This window comes from Phoca vitulina, unplaced genomic scaffold (genome assembly GCF_004348235.1).
Source record: "Phoca vitulina isolate PV1807 unplaced genomic scaffold, GSC_HSeal_1.0 scaffold21, whole genome shotgun sequence".
Classification (NCBI taxonomy): domain Eukaryota; kingdom Metazoa; phylum Chordata; class Mammalia; order Carnivora; family Phocidae; genus Phoca; species Phoca vitulina.
Window position 1 is genome coordinate 22,951,363 of NW_022589724.1, and position 12,281 is coordinate 22,963,643.

The 12,281-nt window shown below is 54.8% G+C and overlaps 1 protein-coding gene across 1 annotated transcript in view; it reads left to right on the forward strand.

Moving 5' to 3' along the window:
- Positions 1-701: 701 nt before the first annotated feature.
- NEK6 (NIMA related kinase 6) overlaps positions 702-12,281 on the forward strand; it is an 82,729-nt gene continuing 71,149 nt past the window's right edge. The window contains exon 1 of the mRNA XM_032418416.1: positions 702-738. The gene's annotated coding sequence lies outside the window, so the exon portion shown is untranslated. The remainder of the gene's footprint in view (positions 739-12,281) is intronic.

The following is a 12,281-nucleotide window of genomic DNA, read 5'->3' on the forward strand; positions in this document are numbered from 1 at the left end:
TAAGCATTCATTAATAGAGCCTTCCAGAAACCTCTGCACATTGACTCTTACTCTCTTGGGGTCCACAGGAATAGGGGAGCTCCAGATGAGGAGACACTGGCACTTCGAGGGCAGGGAGCAGCATTCACCGTATGGAGACACCCTTGGAGCCTACTTCTGAATGTGTGCCCGCACGCAGTAGGCACACAGCAAGCGCTAGTTGACTGGCCAGTATGACCGCGGCCGCGAAGGGAGCAATGTTAGTAGATGGGTCCCCAAGGATGCAGGGGAGGGGCCCACAAGTTCGCTGACTTCGGACCCTAATCCTAAGTGTCTAGAACCCGAGAAGGGGTGGAGGGGAGTCAGCTGGGTCTGAATCGCTATGAAAGTTTGGGCCTCAGTTTCCCCATCCTTGAAATGGGGGGGTGGGGCTCGGCTGGGCTGATCACTCGCGGTCCCAGGGGCTCCGGGGCGCGGAGGGGTCCGGCCGCCCTGCGGCAGCCGCGGGGCGCCCCCCGGGCCAGCGTGGCGGCAGCGCGCACGAGCGCAGGGGGCGGCGCGGCCCCGCGGTGGGGAGGGGCGGGAGCGCGCGCGGGCCCGCGCAGGCGGCGGCGGAACCGAGCGGACGGGCGTGCGGCCGCGGCGCCGCCGACTCGTGTGGGACGCGCCGCCGACTCGTGTGGGACCCTCCGCTCCGGCCGGCCGCCCGCCGGGCCGTGCGCCGCTCCTCCCGCCGGCAGCCGAGCCGCCCGCGTGCCGGTGAGTGGCCTGGGGCCGGGGCCCCGGCAGGACCGGGCCCGGGAAGGGGCGGGGGCCGGGCGGCGGGGCCGTCACCCAGAGCCGGGCCGAGGGGGTGCGCGTGCCCGGGCGCGCGGCCGCGACTCGGCGGGGGACAGCGGGCGGGGGCGTACGCGGGAGGTCGGGGCGCGAGTGAACCAGCGGGTCTCAGCGTGTCGGCGGCCGTGCGTCCGAGCGTGCGTGGGCGGCGTGTGTCTGTGTGTCCCCCGGGGTGTGCGCCCGAGTGTGTGCGTGCCGTGGCGGGCACGGTGCGTGTGCACGTCGGAGGGTCTGGGTTGCGTGGTTTGCGGTGCATGAGTGCGGGGGACCCGGGCATGGCTCCTTTGTAGCCATTTATTGTTTACTCTTTGCCAGGGAGTGTGCCAAGCGCTTCACATGGGATCCCATTTTTGTGAAGGAGTTGTGTGGGTTCAGGGAGTATGTATGCGCACGTGGGTGAGTGTTCACAAGTGTTTTCTGTGTGCAGTTGTGAGCCTTCGAGGACAAAAGTGTACGAATACGAAAGAGTATTTTGTGTCCAGGAGTGTGTGAGCGTGTTTATTACGGAGGCTGAGGGTCCCCCCTTGCACCCATCAGGCATCTGGATGGCCCGGATGCCAGGGAGCCCATGGAGAGAAGCAGGCCGGGGGTGGGCACCCGGTCGGTGCTGGGCCTTGTGTGGTGACTGAGAGCAGAGGTCAGACCCGCAGAGCCAGGCTGGGCCTGGCAGAGGGGGAGGCCTCCGAGCCAGGCCTTGATGGGGCCCACTGGCAGGACCCTGTGTCGGGCTCCAGGATGCTCAGGCTGGGCTGGGGCTTTGGTGGGCCTGGCAGAGCTACTTGGCCTGGTACTAGAGGACTCGTGTTCAGTTCTTCCTAAATACCCCTCTGGGTCTCTTGGCTTTGTTCTCACCCCTCTCTGACCCTGGCAGATTATAACTTTACCCCCCCAGGCCTGGGTGGGGGGGTGGCTCGGTCCTGACCCCGGGAAGGCCAGGGGCCCCAGGACACTTGTCTGTGTATCTCAGGGTCTCTCTCTCTCTGCCCGCTCTGCTAAGTAGATGGAAATTCATCTGATATATTCATTTGTTAAGCCTGGGCTCCAAGCATGAGCCCCCAAGACAGTAACAAATTGATCACAGCAGGCTTGGGACACTGGTTTCCAAGGTCTGTCCTGCAACTTTGATGGACGGTTTTTGGGGGGCTTTATAAACGTTGAAAATCTCTGCCGTCAAAAGTCTTAATTGCTTTAAGACCAACTTTAGAAATACTGAGCTCCCTCGTTCCCCCTGAGTTTTCAAAACTCAGCTTGCCTTTCTGAGGGGAAAATGTCGTGCGCAGGCAAATCTTGGAGGCACATTTAAAAATCGTGGTGTTAATGGAAGAAGAATTTCATTGAAAAGGATGCAGAGCCGGCTGGAAGCGCCTGTTCCCAATGTAGCAGCTTACGGAGTGAACTTTGGACGTCTTCTTTTAGCAAATGAAACCTGGAAGAAACAAAAAAGATCCACATTCTTTTTCTTTTTTGTCCTAAAAAAATGAGAGAGAAAAAAACACCTTCTGGGTTTGCTGGAAATGCTGCCTCTCCTTCTCCCCTCAAGGCCAGGCCCTCCCTCCATCCCCCACCCCCAAATAAAATATGCCTGTGGGGAGCTGTAGATGAGTCACTCCCTGGCAGAGAGCCCCACGGGCAAACATTTGGGAAGGTTCTTGCCTAACTTCCCAGAAGAAAAGGCCCAGGATTTAAAATGGTCCCTGTGGTTTGTCAGCCTCTGCAGTCCCGTCTGCTTCGGAAATGACTAAAAAGTCGTTTCTGTCTTCAGAAAATAAAGTCTCAGACTGAAGCAGTGGCCCAGGTTGGTCTGGGCTTTGGGCCATTCAGATTGTTCAGGTTTCAAGAATCGAAGCTCCTGGCTTTGCCAGGTGGCATTTCCAGTGGCCCTGAGCAAGGAGGGAGCAGGGAAAGGGGACGGGAAGGCATGTTTAGGGAGCACCTACTGTGCAGAGAGACAGAGAGGTCCAGCCTGTGTCCTGGGACTGCTGAGAGGAGGTTGAGGCAGAATCCTGTCACCTGCTTGACTTCAAGCCTGTCCTCTGCATGGGGGCGTGACACTTGTCTTCTGAAGGTGCACAGACCGGGTGCTCCGTGCTTTCACACACATCTACTCCTTTAATCTTCCCCATGAGGCAGGGGGTTGTCATCTCCATTTTACAGATGACATAACTGAGGCTCAGAGAGATGAAATGCCAGGCATAGCTTTGTGAAAGTAGCACCACAGCCAATGGCCACCGTTTATCGAGGGCATACCATGTGCCAGGCACGGTACCTAAAGCTTTAAGGGCCTTAATTCACTCAGTCCACTCAGCAACAGGCAGGCGGGAGCTCTCCTGATGCCCATTTTACAGGTGAGGAAACCGGGGACATGGAGAGATGAAACCATGTGCTGGGGATCACGGACTGCTGTGCGGTTGACCCTGGGGTTGAACTCAGGCTTGTCTGAGCGGAGCCCGCAGTCTTCCCGCTGGACCTGGAAAGTCGTGGTCACTGTATTCCGGGTCCTTGTGCGGCTGGGTTCCTTGCCAGGCTCCCGGTTTCCGGGAGAGGCCTTCTTGAAGGCGCTGCTCTCCTTCCTTGTCCACTCCTGTGGAGGACCCACGCCCAGGGCCAGGACTGTCCGACAGAAAGGGTTCGCAGTTCACATTTTTTTCTTTCCTCATGAAGTGCCAAAGATTGGTTTCAGAAAGGAAGTGTCAAAACAATTGTCAAAAAGAGAAGAATATCCCCTTCCTCTTCTCGGGTCAGACCAAGCAAGGGAGTTAGAGGGGGGAGAGTGGAAGACCCTGGTGAGTCATCCAAGATGAAACGCGGGTTGGCATCTCCAGGCTCGTGTGGGGAGGAAGGCTGCTGGGGCTCTGCCCTCAGGAAGAGCCCAGTGGGTTCTGACCCCCGGTGATGGCGACTTACCTCCAGGGCCCTGACTCCCTGTTCTGAATGTCTGACAACAGGATCATTTCTACATAGGCTTCTTGTCCCTTGCCCTTTTAGCCCCATGCCTGTCTCTCTGACTCGTTCATGTCCATTCTTATCACGGGTTTCTACAACGCGGTTCTTGAAAGGAACGTAATGTGTGAGGACCTAGTGTGGGACCTGGGGTGCGGTTTGGGGGTGTGCGTTGCCCCTGCAAGGGTCCTTTGATGTTGGAAGGAAAAGGTATTTCTTCTCCCTTCCAAGTATGCTCTGCGAATTGATGAACATTTGCAAATTGCTTTGAGATGCGTTAATTTAAGGTGTGAAATAATAGATCTTGTGCGAAGGCTCAACCACATTTCTGGCATTGATGGATTTCTCTCCCGTCTGGCCTGTGATTTGGGGAGGTAAAAATAGTCCTTGTTTCTCCATTTTTATCTTTATTTATTTATTTATTTATTTTTGCTGATGTCATTCTTCGGAAGCGGTGTGCACATAACCACGGACCATTCCTTGACTATCACTTTGGATGGTTGCCAGAATGCTGGCGACCAGAACGTGCAGCTTTAGGGAGCAGGGGTGCTCCTGGAGTATGTGTGGGGAGGTCATCTGGGGTGCTCTCTCCCTGGGTGTCTGTGAAATTGCTTCAAAACGAGTGGGTGGTTGATGACCAGGATTGGTCAAAGATCCTCAGGGTTTTTTTTGGTATTTGGCCATCTTATATCTGACTCTTGCTTGGGTAGTGACAAGATGGCCTTTGGGGAAAATCTTTATTTTTTATTTTTATTTTTTTTAGCCATTTATTTATTTATTTATTTTAAGTGAGCCCATTGCCCACTGTGGGGCTTGAACTCATGACCCCGAGATCGAGAGTCAGATGCTCCACCAACTGAGCCAGCCAGGTGCCCCGAAAATGTTTTATTTTATAAAAAGAAAAAATCAGGTCAGTGAGTGGCTTCACCCATTCCTGTCTGAGCTGGGTGACATACTCACAGCCCCTTCCTTTGGCCCAAACTGAATTAAAGCAACGGCCTTCTCAGACTCCGCTTCCAGACAGGAGCGGACATTGGGGCAAATCAGTTGGTGGTGTAATTTCCTGTGACGTTCAATTTGGGAACTTGACCGTGGAGTGTGATCTAGCATTTTGACATCTGTCCTTCTAACAGACTTGCTTGTGTGGAAGCAGACCCACATACACAGCCTCTGCTGTGTTCTCTCCAATTCTGGATTTTTCCACAGACTACTGCTCGGATGGTCTGGTGGCAAAGGCCCGGTCTTCTGGCCAGGCCTCTTGGCATTCACCAGCGGGATCACCGCACCCCAAACCCAGCCGGCCGCTTTGGCTGGGCTCTGGGGGACAGATGAGTGAGGGGCCTGCAGAACTGAAAGGTGATGCAGCCGGGATCTGAATGCATTCAGTTCCAAGGGCCTTGATCCACATGGAGCCTTTCTTTCTTTCTCCTCGACATCTGCGTGATGGTGACCTCATAGAAAAGAAAAAGGGGCTTTATGTAGGAATTCCATAGAGTGTGAAGGAATTTCTGCGAGGGAAGGGGGAGGGAAGCTGCCGTTGAGAGCCTGCCGCCCTGCATTTCCTCGAGTTGTTTAAGCCTCACACTTCAAAATTAGGCTGGGGGAGGGGCAGTGCTTGACCTTGGCGAACGGAGCTGGCCTCTTAGAGGAGAACTCCCCAGAGTCCCCAAGTTGTAGTTGAGGGAACGGGGTGAGTCCCTCGCTGCAGGTGAGTGGCAGCGTTGGAATTTGTCCACGACCCCTCTCCCCAGGCCGGCCCTCTCTTGTTCCTTGTTGTCCCCAAAGTCTTTGAAACTGGGAGTTGTCAGGAAGAGATCTGCAAAGGGGCAGGAGTTACCTTGCAAATGACCTTCAGCTCTGTTGAGTCCACGCTGCCCCTGAGAAATCCAGTAGGCTCACCATCCAGAGAAGAGCCACATGCCCATTTTACAGAATGGAAACTGAGGCCCAAGGAGGGGAAGGCTCCACCCACATTCACATTAAGAACTTGAGCTTTGGCACCAAATGGAGGGAGGTGGGGCGTCCCGAGCAAGTCATTCACCTCTCCGAGCCTCAGTTTCCCCATCTGGAAAACAGACAATATTAGGACCTCAAATGTGTGAGGGAAGAACTACAGGAGATAATGGATATAAAACCCTCCGCACATGGGTCGCACCCCGGAAGTGCTTGATGCTCACTGCCTGAGATTTTATGGGAGGTGAAGAAAGTGTGTGATTATTAAGGACCTGCCCAGGGTCACCAGGCTGGGAAGGTTGTTTCCCTGTCGAGAGCATTTTCAGTGCCCCTGTGTACTGAGGCCCGAATTGGGCCGAAAGCAGGGTCAGGATCTCTTCCAGGTGCCACTGAAGCGCTGCCCTGTGATCATGACCCTCAAAATAGCCCGGGGAAGAGACATGGCAGTTTGGTAAAACGAGGCGGGACTTAAGTCAGGGCGCTCTGGGCGGCTCAGGAAAATGTTTGGAAGTCAGTATTCTGTGCTCCCCTCCACCCGCGCCCCACGAGGCTCGGAAAGGGAGCCTTCTCAGGTTTTGACGCCTCCTCTTGGAGTTGGAGGGTCTCGGGAGGCCCGGAGAGCGGTGACAGCCACAGTGTGTTATTAAGCAAGGCAGATGTTTTGTTAATTATTTACACAGCGTCGGGGCCCCATCAGAGGTCTGTGCTGACAGAAGCGGCTGTTGCAGACCTGGGCCTGGGGGCAGGTAGTTCTCGGTGAAAAGCGAGCAAGCAAAATCCTCCTGGAGGGTCTGCACAGCGAGGCCTGGGGGCATCCCTGCACATTTGTGTGGGGTTCTGGCCGGCTGGCTTGTTGTCCCTGAGGGAGAGGCGAGGTCCCACGGAGGCGGCTGCCCTTCCGGAGGCCACTTCTGTGGGCATTTGGCCAGCTCTTCCCACCTGAGACCCCACCACGGTGTGTGTGGTGAGTGGGGAGCATCAGCAGGCGCTGGAGCCACCTTTGAATCCAGCACCTCTACTCCCTCACCTGGAAAATGGGCCACAAGCCCCAGGCTCGAGGCCCTCGCTTCTTGGACACTATTTGGGGGCTGGGGTGATTCACCCTAGAAACCCAACTTTAGGACTAGAATTGTCAAAAGGAAGGGGCCTGGGATGAAAGCATTCCCTGGAAGGTCACCGAGGGTGAGGGATGCTAGCTGGGGGCTGGGCAGACCTAACCCTGTCTTGCCACAGCACTAACCCTGTTATGTGTTTTCTAGAAGGAGGGTTTGCATGGGAGTCATTTTAAGAAAAGTTTCTTATATGAAATATCCATAATCTGTAAGTCTGTGGAGACAGAAAGCAGGTTGGTGGTTAACAGGGGCTGAGGGAGGAGGCATGAGGAGCAACCGCTCAATGGGTGTGGGGTTTCCTTTGGAGTGATGAAAATGTTTCGGGACCAGAGAGGTGGTGAATGTGCTAAACGACACTGAGTTGTTCACTTTAAAATGGTTAATTTTATGTCATGTGGAAAATTTTTTACAAGGTTCTGATGCTTCAAAATACAGGCACGAAAGCCTCTCATTTTACAGATGGGGAGACTGAGGCCCAGGGAGGTAGTGACCAGCTTCCAAGGTTGTGGCTGATCAGAACACTTCCCCACCTGTCAGGCCAAGGCCCTGGTCATGGTGCGTGGGCCTGGGCCGTGTGCAAAGAGTCTGATGCAGAAACGCAGACCCGTCCATAGTTGTGTAGGTGGAGTGGACTCTGTTTGGTTAACGAGATCCGCCTGCGCCGGCTGGTATGCGGCCGTCCGTTCACTCATTTGTTGGAGAAATACCTCCCAGCGTTGTGGGTCAGGTGTTATTCTGGGAGCTGGCCCGGAGACCCTCTCACGGCCCCACCCCGCACCTCTCACCACCTGGGGAGGACAGGAGTTGTGTCATGAACCCCTGTGGGTGCTTGCAGTTGGCATCTCCTGGGACTCACTCCCTGGGGTAGCAGGAGGGCTTTCCAGGAGGGAGGGGCCTCTGAGCAGGCTGGGTGTTGGGAGGTCTGGAGGTCCGAGAGGGCTGGGGTGAAGGGCCGGTGGACCGCAGGGTGAGTGGGTGGGTGGGGCTGCGGGATGAGGAATTGGGGGCGAGAATGGGGTCCTACAGCCCCCCAGCAGTGTGAAGCCAGAAACTTCTGCCCCTTCCTCAGTTTTTGACCCCTTTGGTGGATTCTTTGTACCCGGCACCTACTGTGTGTTACATTCCGTTCTAACCCTTCCCGTGGATTAGCTCCCTTCATCCTCCCGGCAATTCTCCGATGCAGGTATCATTATGCCCATTTTACCGACAAAGAAACAGACACAGAGACTCTAGGATGTATGGTGCTTAATTAATTGCCGCAGCATTGGGGTCTGGTCCATAGGGTCAGAGGACAGAGGCTGCCATCTGGAAATGCCTGTCGTATGGGCTGTGAGTTGGTGCCCAGGCGCAGGGCCTGGGAGAGGGCCTCCCAGGCAGCTGGAAGGAACAGGCCCTACCAAGGAGCAGATGGTGGGTGAAGAGGCTGCCCAGGCCTGTGGGGATCTGGGGGAGATTTGGTCTTTCTTGCAAGAGCAGAGGGGCTCCTGCTACCTCGGCACCCCACTCCTAAACCATCTTTCTCTTGCTCACTCCGCTCCAGCCATGTGGCCTCCTTACTGTTCCTCAAGCATATACTCCCCACTGTCCCCTCTTCCTGAAATCCTTTTCCCCCCAGTGTTCCCATGACTTGCCCCCAGCCTTCATTCAGGACGCCACAAAAGTCACTTCTCCAAAGAGGCCCTGTTATCCCCATCCTATTGAAATCTGTCCCTCACTCCTTCACTCCCCATTCCCTGGCTTGGCCTTACTTTTCTTCAGGACCCTTCCCCCTTCCTGATTCCGTAGGTTGTCTCCCTCCCGGACTAGAACGTAGGCTCCGTGAGGATGAGATTTGGTCCGCGGACTGCCACTGGGTCCCCGGTGCCCAGCACGGTGCCTGGCACATGGTAGGTGCTTAGTTAATACTTACTGAATGAACGGAAAGTTTCAAGTGGGCAAGTGGCAGGATCCTTGAGGAATGTTTATGTGGACTTACTGAATTTGTTAGCAAACTTTGCCCGTCCCAGTGGGCAGTGAAAGGCTGAGTTGTGCCCAACTGACCCGCCTCTGTCCAGGGAAGGTTTCTTAGATAAAGGCTCAAATTATTCCAGGGGAGGAGCTTACACTTATAGAAGGGCTTATACCTCCGAGCGTTATCAAGGTCTCTTCCTTTGCTTCTTTCCTGCGGAGGGGGCTCCTGATGCCTGTAAAGCAGTGGCTTTGGGTTGGAATGGGTGGGTGCGTGTCTTCAAGCTACACTTTCTATCAAGTATACTATTTTTTTTAGAGGGCGAATCTTTTGAGGGTTGCTTAGGGAAAGGGAGGTGTTTAACTCTCCCAAGTGACTCCAGAGACTACCCCGCCCAGAAAATGGGGAGTTGTGGGTTGAAAGGGGCAGGTATTCCCTAGCTGGTGTGGCCTTGGCGGGCCTCCAGGGGGGTGGGTGCCCAGATGGCAGGACCATTGAGGACCACATGGCAGACAGACAGGGAGCCAGGGACAGGGAGCCCACCCATACGTTTGGCGGGTCCTGCGGAGTCCAGCCGGAATTAGTTACAGCAGGATCTCAAGTGTGGACTTGGTGTGCCTGAGTCAGTGTGTGTGCATTTCCTTTGTTCATCTCCCCCAGGAATTTTAGCAGCTTTTTGTGTTTGTTTTAAATGCCAGCCTTCTCAGCTCACCCAAGAGGAAATGAGGACTGGATATTTGTCCGTGCAGAGGCTGAGGACAAGGATGAGGGCTGCCCACTCTTGATGGTGACAGCACAGCATTTGGGAACTATGCAAAGAACATACTTTTACTCCAAGCTAACGACTTTTGTTTGCACATGCTTTTATGACATCCCAGGCCTTCAGATATCACCCATCTATCGGTTAGGCACGTGATGACCACAATTTCCAAACTCTCAAAAGGGCAGTGGTCTGTAAAAGCATTTTAGTGACATTTGGGGACAGGAGAGGCTGTTTGGAAGATGCTTGTTTGGTTGCTAGTATGTAAGAAGTTCCTGGATGCTCGAATGGCTTATGGGCGGCATCTTTGAAATTGCACAGTGCTGAAAATTCTGGGACATATGGTCACTGTGATGTGCTAATGTTAGCAATCGAGATATTTAATTACCCAGAAAAACCCCTTTGCCTATCCACTACGGGTTACTGGAGAGCCTTTATTTCTCAGGAGGAAGGTCTCACACTGTGTAATCTGGACCAGCAGACAGGGAGTCATTATCCCTCATTAATTTATTAGCTAATTAAGTGATTTATCTGGTCACGCATTTATTCCTCCCATTGCTGTTCACTGGCAACATTTGCTGGGTCCTTCTCTGTGCCTGGACTGGTGCTGGACACTGGGGATGGAATGAAACAGAAGAGCAGGTATTACTGAATCCCCACTGGGTGCCAGCCCATCGGGTGGTGCTGTGGGCTACAGGTGAATTCATTTCCCTGTGCACGTTTACTGAGCACCTACTATGCGCAGGCCCATGGAGATGCCAAATGAAAATGACACAGTACTTGTGGTTTGAATTCTCACTGCATTTTGATGGCGTCTTTTGGTCCCGGCCCTCTGCATGCTGTGGCAAACCCAGCCAGCCACCGTTCACAGGCCCTGGAATGAACCAGAAACAATCCAGATGCCCCAGGAACCGACGTGAGAACAAGGCATCCCCTTCACACGTTGCGTCTCAGCTCCGTGTCTTGCCGCCACCCAGCATTTTGAGACAGAATGTGAGATCTCGTGGTTGGCTAAATACATAAATATTTTATGTTTCGATATTCTGAAAGCGAAGCCCAAATGTGCAGAACTGCAGCACATCAGTGCTATAGATCATATGTTATAATAATCTGATGACATGTTGTTTAAATATTTATGGACTGATGCGCCATGACAATGGGGGGAGAGAGTAGTCTTGGAGGAGAGTCGGGGCAGATGCTAGAAAGGAGGGAGCAGACCCACGCGATCCTGGGAAGTGCCACACGACACTCAGGTTTTGGATTTGAGGTTTTGGGGTTACAGGACAATAGCAACGGGCCGTGCCCTTGACCAATGTCATTTCATCTAATCCTCACATCCACCCTGCGAGGATGCGACTCTTAATGATCCCAAGTGACAGAGGGGACACTGAGGCCCAGGGCAGGTCAGATCTGCCCTAGACCCCACAGCTGGGGTGGCCCAGGGTCAAACCTGGGTTGGCTGCAGTCTGAGCTCGTATTCACTGTGTGTTCTGCTCGATCCGTGACCAGTCCTATTGGAAGAGCTGCTGCCGCCACCCGGTACTAACTGGACTTTGTAAATCACAGAAAGAAAGGCGGCATCTGTGAAATGTCGGGCAGGCATAGAAACCACAGGAACAAGTCTCTAACCCAGGACCACGCCACATGCCCGGCACGTGGTGGGGGCTCTGGAAGTGGCACTTCCGCCCCTCGGCCATTCTTTTCGCTGCTGGTTTTGTGGTCGTTCGGGGAGCTGTCTGCAGACAGTCCCTGAGTTAGTGCCCGGGGCCCCGGCCTTTCCGAGCGCCTTCCCTCCTCCCTGCCGTGTGACACCGCAGAGCTCAGACGTGGTAGCCCCCCAGCCTCCGACAGCCCTGCAAGGAAGCCCCCGTGTCTCCGCCTTACAGATGAGGGGCTCCTGCCGACTCCCACTCCCTCCGTGCGGGGAGCCGTTCCTTCCACGCCCTCCCGGAGGCTCTGCTGGGTCAGCCTCCCCCCACTGGCTGTGCCGCCACCACCGTCAGTCCTGCCTGTTTCATCACTGCTCAGTGTCCCACCGATCGGCACGTCCCCAGCACCAGGAATGGGGCCTGGTCCACGAGATGACAATAAGTGAGCAGCGGTAGGGATTCAAAAAAGAAGCTCCGTGGACAGGGGTGAGGGGAGGGCTGAGTTCTGAGAAGCTTTTCGGCCAGTGACCGTCTCAGACCACATGGTGCCTTCTAGTTCTGCAGAGGCCTAGGGATGTCCCCTGGGGCCTCCAAGCCAGGGGATGGGGGTCAGAAGGTCATATAAACAGAAAGTAGGGCCGGCTACGTGATTTGTGCGGCGCAGCACAAAATAAAAATGCAGGTCCTCTTGTTTAAAAAGAGGAAAAAGCTTTTTCCTTTGCCATCTCTTTCTACCTGTCATGGTGGCTTTTCTTCGCGATTGAATGCCATGCTGCCTTGGGCACAGGGACACTCACGGGGCGAGTACAGACCTGCGCAGTTACCCTGGGGCGCACTTGCCCCTGTGAGTGTACCCAGGCCCCCGCCAAGGGTGGAGGGTGGCAGAGGTCACTGGAGTAGGGGGTCAGGAACAGGACCACCCATGAGCTCAGGCTCCAAGCGCCCAGCACATGCATCATCGTCCCACCGGACTTCACTTAGACGGCACAAATTCAAAGATGAATTGAAGGCTTTAAGACAGTGGACACAAGAGCATGACGCCCCAAGCACGGGGCTCCCTCTGGAGGGCAGGGCAGGGCGAGACAAAACCACACTGGTCACAT